The 6,197-nt window shown below is 42.7% G+C and overlaps 1 protein-coding gene across 2 annotated transcripts in view; it reads right to left on the bottom strand.

Moving 5' to 3' along the window:
- Window positions 1–1,740: 1,740 nt before the first annotated feature.
- Window positions 1,741–6,197, bottom strand: part of DZIP1L (DAZ interacting zinc finger protein 1 like) — an 83,172-nt gene continuing 78,715 nt past the window's right edge. For both annotated transcript variants that reach the window (XM_029214481.1, XM_029214490.1), the window contains 2 exons: window positions 3,167–3,323; window positions 1,741–1,892 (listed from right to left, as the gene is read on the bottom strand). The gene's annotated coding sequence lies outside the window, so the exon portion shown is untranslated. The remainder of the gene's footprint in view (window positions 1,893–3,166; window positions 3,324–6,197) is intronic.

Raw genomic sequence — 6,197 nt, 5'->3', positions numbered from 1 at the left:
CCCCCCAGGAAACTGAGGTAAGGCCAATCTCTCAAAACTACCTAGTCAGGGAACAGTGCTGGCACTGGGGGAATCTGACCATTGGGTTATTCTTTGGAGGAAAAAAGTCCTCAGGCCAATAGTGCATATGAAAGTGGCCTCCAAGGAGATGGGTGAATATTCATAGGGGTCTTCAGGCTGTAAAGACTAGGTTGGGGGGGGGGGGAGACCAGATCATGGCCCATTAAACAGAGAGGACTTGTGTTCACCAAGAATCCAAACAGTAAACCCAGAGACACTTCTCAATGAGACAGCAATGGTTTTAGGCCAAACCACATAAGAGCGCTCATGAAAATCATTGTCTAAGATGGGGTAAAGGATGAACAGATAAAATCAGGATGGACCTGGAGATTATCATACTAAGTGAAATAAGTCAGAGAGAGAAAGACAAATATCATATGATATCGCTTATATGCAGAGTCTAAAAAAAATGATACAAATGAACTTATTTACAAAACAGAAACAGACTCACAGACTTAGAGAATGAACTTATGGTCACCAGTGGGGAAGAGTAAGAGGGAGGGACAGATTGGAAGTTTGGGATTGACATGCACACACTGCTATGTTTAAATTACATAACCCACAAGGACCTACTGTAAAAAAAAAAAAATTAAAATTAAAAAAAAGTCAGCAAGGGCATGCACACACACACACACAAAGTGGAGGTTGGGAGAAAGAAAGCTGAGCAATGTAGGACATGGACATTGTTCAGGGTTCTCAGGGTTTGAGTGGAAGGCCATGAACACAGTGAACTCTCCCCCGTACCACCACCAAGTCCCTAGTCAGGTCTGAGGCCCTGAGGTGTGGCTCAGCTGGGTTTTTAATTAGCACATTCTCTATCCAACACTTAATTGTTTGAAAGCCTCCATGTAGTTAGAGTGTGCTTTGTAAATTTTTTTTGTTGCTGCTCTGTCTTATTGTACGTGCACTGAGTATTGACCTCCATGTTTTGTTACTTAAATATTAAAGATACTGTTTTCTCACATTTGAACAGCTTCTGCTTTTTTTTCCTTAGCTTCAGAATGTGGAGGTGGGAGTCTCAGCACCTCAAAGCCGAGTGCATCTCCCTGGGGTGTTTCTGTTTGCAGAAACTCTGTCTTCTCAGCAGCAGCCTGGCTGCCTGGAGGCCAGCCAGGTCTGATCCAGTCCAGTTAGCAGTTCCTGCAACTTGGGAAGCCTGAATAAAAAGGGATTCCCAGAGCTGCCGGGCATGCAGCATGGGATCCAAAAACCAAGTTTAGCCTGTCTGACCCTGAGTGTGCCAGCCTGAAGTGTCTAATGTCATTGGTAAGCCCATGAGCTAGTAAAACAAGAGAGTCAATGCCTGTCCCCTTGGTGACATCAAGGTCTGGCTTGACCAGCTCCATTAGCCATACTCACTGAGGCTGCATCAGGCTATGGAAACAGCATGCTCTATAGAAGCAGAACATCCCAATCTCAAATCCAGGCCGCACCATTTCCCAGCTGTATTAGCTTGAACAAAACACTTAACCTTTCGGAATCTCAGTTTCCTTATCTACAGAATAGGCATAATAAGGCTAATGGAATAATGTGAGTAAAGGATCTATTTAAGTGAAAACATCTGACTTAAACAACTTTAAGACAACCAGGGCCTTGGCTTGTGTAGCTAGCATATGAGGCCAGGATTGGTTTCAGGCACAGAAGGATCAAGGAATATGCTCAAGACCCTACCTTTTTCTGCTCACGTCTCAGTTCTGCTTTCCTCTCAGTCGGTGTGTTTCTCAGGCAGGTTGTTCCCACAGGCTAGCAGTGATGGCTGATCATATTTCCAGGCACAGGCCATCTTTCAGCTCGGGAAACTTGCCAAAAAGGAGGTATCTCTTTCCTGATATCTGTAGGAGAAAAAAATCCTGATAAAACTCATTGGACTATTTGAGTCATGAATCTATTCCTATCCAGGTATCCATCCATCATCTCTTCCTATAGCCAGAGCAATGGTATTTAGCTTGGCCAAGCCTGGGTCCCACAGTCAAAAGGTGGAGATGGGGACTTCCCTGGCGGTACAGTGGTAAAGAACCCGCCTTACAATGCAGGGGACGCGGGTTTGATCCCTGGTCAGGGAAGTAAGATCCCACATGCCGCGGGGCAACTAAGCCCACATGCCACAACTACTGAGCTTGCGCGCCTGGACGACAGCCTGCGTGCTGCAAACTACAGAGCCCACTTGCCCTGGAGCCTGCGGGCCACAACTAGAGAAGAGAAAATCCTGTGCCCACGTGCACCACGATGAAGAGTCCGCGTGCCACAACTAAGACCCGACGCGGCCAAAAATAAATTAAATAAATAAATAATAAATAAATCTTAAAAAATAGAAGTGGAGATTTGTCATATACCACAAAGACTATATCCTAAGGACCCAGAGTCCTTAGCAATCAGGCACTCATTGCTTTGCCTTGATTTTATTTTTTTTTAACCTTAGTAGAAGGTTAAATCAGATTACACTGATTTCTAACCTTAGTAGAAAACTAAGGTTAAGGACATTTTGAAGACTGTGCGAAAACAGTATGTGCAAGTCATAATGTACAAGCTCAAAATATGACTCATCACTGTTATCCATAAAAATCCCTGGGGAATCCTGAGGAGTGGGCTAGTGTTTTGCTGTCATTCATGTTGAGGTCCAAAAGAAAGAGGGTTAAATCAATGTTTCCATGGGATGCCCAATTCTTTTACCTTTTTTCTTGGGTAATATTCAGCCCCATCCTGCCACCACAGATATTATACAGGGTCAACCACTGCAATGACTACAATTTGCGCCAAAGTGCCTGGTATCTCAGAGTTGGAGCATTTCATTGGAGAGAGCACTGGACTTGGAATCCAGTCTCTGGGGAAACCTGAACTTCTGGTCCCAACTCCATGGCCAACCAGTTATGTGACCTTCAGGGATCAATCACAATGATTCACCAACATGTTTCATTATTTTGTTTCCTTATCGAGTCCTTGGGATTATCAGTACGCATTTAGTGCTTTACATACCTTATCTCTAATCCCCCAACAACCCTGATGTCTCCTCATCAACCTCCACCCTGTGACCAGTCTGAGTGGCCCAAAGCTCCCAGATACTTGTCAGGAACCACACACTAGCAAACATACACTCACTGATACTCACACAGACTCAGTCAGCTGTATCTCTGGGTCCTCAGCAGCACCCACAGTTTCTTTGATTTTTCAGTTCTCAGGCATTTGCATACACCTCAGAGCTGCTTTTGAACTATTCCATTCGTCCAGCTGAAGCCAGGCTGATTTATCATCCTTCCCAATCCACCCTGAGGAAGGAAGGGGATTATTTTCTTCAGAATAGCCCAAATTAATATGAAATGAGTAAAAGAGGAATTAGGAGTAGGGATAAACAGAGTTTCCTTTTGGTTTAGTATTTAGTGCAAGACACTATATCGTGGAGAAATAATGTCACTAAAGTTCTTCAAAAGTATTCAAATCCTATTCTGGAGCAAAATTATTTAATTTAGATACAGAAAAAAGGGTCTAACAGTGATGGTTTTCAGTATGCATAGCACCACAATACTCAGTACTAAAGGCAGCTACTACCTAATGATCAAATAAGATGAAAACCCTTAGCCGCCCCTACTATAGGATTGCTAAAAGAAATCAGAGATTTCTTCCTTGGAGAACCTTCCAGGGAGAGTTGGGACCTGCCTGGAGATGAGGAACGTACAAGTCCCTTCTACAGAAAATATCACATTTTGTCTTATCTTTTAACTTAGATTTTGGGAGGAAATGTAAAGATAATGTAAAACCTAATATGAAAAAGCCTAAAAATATTTGTTCTTTAATCCAGCAATTCTTTTTTTCACATCCTCTAAGGAAATAATCATAAATATTTATGCCCAAAGATATATATCAATTGTTTGGAATAGTGAAACTGCATCATCTTAAAATCCAGCTAGAGGAAGACTTACATAAATAATAGTTTATACATGTAAATTAATACACAGCCATTAAATTCTTAAGATTTTTTTAAAATATTAATTCTTTTAAATAGTGCATTGAAAAATGCCCTGGAAAGAAATATATTCCAAAATATTTTATAGTGGTTGTTTTTATAGTGATATAATGATTCTTTTTCTTTATTTGTACTTCTCAGTACTTTCCAAATTTTCTTCAATGAGAATATCTTCATTTCCTATCCAGAGGAAAAACACAAACCTAAGAACTTATGAAGGATCAAAAACTTGAAAATAACATCCAGAAATGGCACAGTATGAATGTACTTAACTATACACTTAAAAATAGTTAATATGATAAATTTTATGTTATGTGGTTTTTTTTACCACAATTTAGAAATAATAACATCCAAGCAGGAAGTCCACAAGGGCAGGTGCAGCCTGTTACCTGGAGACCAGACCATCTCAGACAGCTTGGAGGGAGGAAGCTGATAAGTCCTGGCTGAATAGAGCCCTCTGTTTATTCTGAACCAATAAAATAAAATGCTTATGAGCCCAGAAACTGGACCTCTACTGAGTTGTTTTAGTTTTTCCCCTTTGGAGACACTTTGGCATTCATTTCTCCATTTCATCACCTCTACTCAAACTTGAAAATGGGAGACAGAGGCCTACACCCCGATAGTGGGCAAGGACCAGAAAAGAGTCAGGGGGAGGTAGAACAAGTGTTGGAGTCCATATGCAGGTTTAACCTCTTACTTTCTCCCCAAGGCCACACGTTTCCACCCCATTGGCCTCCCTGGTTCCCAACGCCTTTTTCTGGACAAAAGGGCCAACTCAAAAGAGCGAGGACAAGCTTGCTGTGGGGCAGGTGATCTAATGTTGGCAGGTGGCCTGGACCTTCACTCTCCTGTGTAGGGAAGTATCCAGAGCAGACCGTCAGTTCCCAAGCCTTCAATACCTGAAACACATCAGACCTGCATCTGGGAAAGAAGGGGCTTGGTAAAAGCCATATGTCTTGTATCTAAAGAGAAGACTTTAGGGGTCTCAATGACTTTCTCAGGGTTTCTAAAATATAATCTGAATCTCAGTTGGTGTGTTACCCTTAGACTCCACTCAGAGATGTTAGGCAAAATTTAGTAGCCTTTTTTTAATTGGGAAAGTAACGTTTTAGAAACCCAGGTTTACATAAAAGTGAAGAAAACGAACTAAACTCCCCTTTCCTGAACATTCGATATTAAGAGAAAAGCATTGATGGCAGAACTGAATGATGATGAACGATCTCTTCGAGCCTTAAAAAATATATAGAAAATTACTAATATTAATACTACTATCAGTATCATCTACTGAGATCTAGTAGATCTCCGACATAGCTTCAGGCCCTTTTTCTACACTAGCTCCAATCCTCAAAATAACTCAGGAGACAAGTATTATTATCCTCATTTCACATATGAAGACACCAAGGCTCAGAGAGGTTAAGGGTCTTGCCTAAGTAAGGTGATCAACTGTCCTGGTTTGTGATAAACTGTCCTGAGTTTAGCACTGAAAGTCTTGTCTTCCAGGAAACCCCTCAGTCCTCAGCAAATTAGGACATCTGGTCACCCTATGCCAAAGCTACATAGCTAATAGGAAAGCATGGACTCCAACCAAGGTTTGTCTGCCTCCACACCTCACTCTCTTTCCACTATGCCAGAGTGAATCCCACTAAGGCAAAATACATACATAAATACAGACAAAGGAGGGAAGGAAGGAAGGAAGGGAGAGAGGGAGGGAGGGAGGAATAAGTCTACTTTAAAGGAAAAAGTAATTGCCTATGAAACCAAGAAGCATAATACTTAAAACAACATACTGTAAATTTCAATCTTTAATTCTCTGATTTTAAACAAAATGTCAAAAAAGAGCAAATCTGGTCTTCCCTGGTGGTGCAGTGGTTGGGAGTCCGCCTGCCAATGCAGGGGACACGGGTTTGTGGCCCGGTTCGGGAGGATCCAACATGCCGCGGAGCGGCTGGGCCCGTGAGCCATGGCCGCTGAGCCTGCGCGTCCGGAGCCTGTGCTACGCAATGGGAGAGGCCACAACAGTGAGAGGGAGGTGAGGGAGGTGAGGTGATGGAGGTGAGGTGAGGAGAGGGAGGTGAGGTGAGGGAGGTGAGGGAGATGAGGTGAGGGAGGTAAGGTGAGTTTAGGGAGGTGAGGAGAGGTGTGGGAGGTGACGGAGGAGAGGTGAGGGAGGTGAGATGAT

This window comes from Monodon monoceros, unplaced genomic scaffold, assembly GCF_005190385.1.
Source record: "Monodon monoceros isolate NGI ecotype Baffin Bay Population unplaced genomic scaffold, NGI_Narwhal_1 Super_Scaffold_11, whole genome shotgun sequence".
Lineage (NCBI taxonomy): Eukaryota > Metazoa > Chordata > Mammalia > Artiodactyla > Monodontidae > Monodon > Monodon monoceros.
This window is presented reverse-complemented; position numbering and strand designations above follow the sequence as displayed.